Genomic DNA, 1,556 nt, shown 5'->3' on the forward strand with positions numbered 1-1,556 from the left:
TGAGGACAGAGCGCTATTCAATTTCCTAAAGAATATTGGATAAATATACACCGGGGACTGGAGAATAATATATAAGAGTTTGGGCAGTATAATCATTTTAATGAGATTAACCCTGCCAGACACCGTCAGTGGAAGCTTACACCAAGTCTTGGATTTGCCCGTGACCCACTGCATGGTCGGGTCCAGATTCAGAGGGACAAAATCAGAAGGGTCGTTAGTTATTTGGATTCCAAGGTACTTAAATTGTACCGTCCAACATAATGGCAGGGGGATTTTGGAAGCAGTAGGAGGGGGGCCTATGACTGGCATAATGTATGATTTAGGCCAGTTAATTCTAAGACCCGAATGATCTCCAAAGTTCTCTATCACACGCAACAGGGTGGGCATTGACTTGGTGTAATCCTGCAAAAACAACAACATGTCATCGGCATAAAGAGCTATTCTATCCTCACGTGAACCTGTACAAATTCCCACAATATCTGGGTGCGATCTTATCAAGCAGGCCAGGGGCTCGATGGCCAAGGCAAACAGCGCAGGGGACAGGGGGCAGCCCTGTCTAGTACCTCGGGACAATTGAAAAGATGGGGATACATAACCGTTCACCAAGATCCTGGCACTCGGATGTTGATACAGTAGTTTAATCCATTTTATAAAATTGGGTCCAAAGCCCATACAAGCCATCACCTCCCATAAATAAGCCCATTCAATGCTGTCAAAGGCCTTGGCCGCGTCTAACGAGACCACAGCCGAGACAGAAGGGGAGTCGTGTGGGAGTTGCAAAATGGTATGCAGTCTACGTAAATTGATAGACGTGGACTTTCCTGGCATGAAGCCGGTCTGGTCCGGGTGAATGAGGGAGGTTATCACTGTGTTGAGCCGTACTGCCAATATCTTTGCCAGGATCTTAGCATCGGTGGGAATCAGGGATATCGGTCTATAGGAGTCCGGAGATCTAGGGTCCTTACCGGGTTTTGGGATCACTATTATAACTGCCTCTGACATGGAGGGAGGGAGTTCGTTATTGGCAAATATATCTAAGTACAGGGCATGAAGCCTGGGGCCAAAGAAATCAACATGATTTTTGTATACCTCGGAGGGAATTCCGTCACATCCCGGAGCCTTGCCATTAGGGGACATACCAATGGCCGCAGTCACCTCCTCGAGCATCAAAGGCGCCTCCAGCAGCTCACAGGCTTCAGAGGAGAGTGCGGGCAGCGGAACACCCCCCATGTAATATGAAAGATCTGAAGTAGAGCACTGCAACTGTGAATTATAAACCTCAGAAAAGTAAGATCGGAATAACAGCGCAATGTCCGGTGTGGTGTCGACAAGAGAACCATCCGCCCCGGACATTTGGGTGATCGTGGTCCCAGGACGATCGTAATGTATAAGACGGGCCAGGAGGCCCCCCGTCCTATCAGCCTGCATATATATATTAGTAGCTTTAAAAAGGAGGGAACGAGAGTTTTTATCAGACAGGTGGGCCAACCAAGCTGACTGAGCCACCAGCCATCGTGTCTTTGTCGCGGGGGCGCCGTCAGACAGATATTGGGACT

Source organism: Pseudophryne corroboree, chromosome 2 (genome assembly GCF_028390025.1).
Source record: "Pseudophryne corroboree isolate aPseCor3 chromosome 2, aPseCor3.hap2, whole genome shotgun sequence".
In the NCBI taxonomy this organism is placed as follows: Eukaryota; Metazoa; Chordata; class Amphibia; order Anura; family Myobatrachidae; genus Pseudophryne; species Pseudophryne corroboree.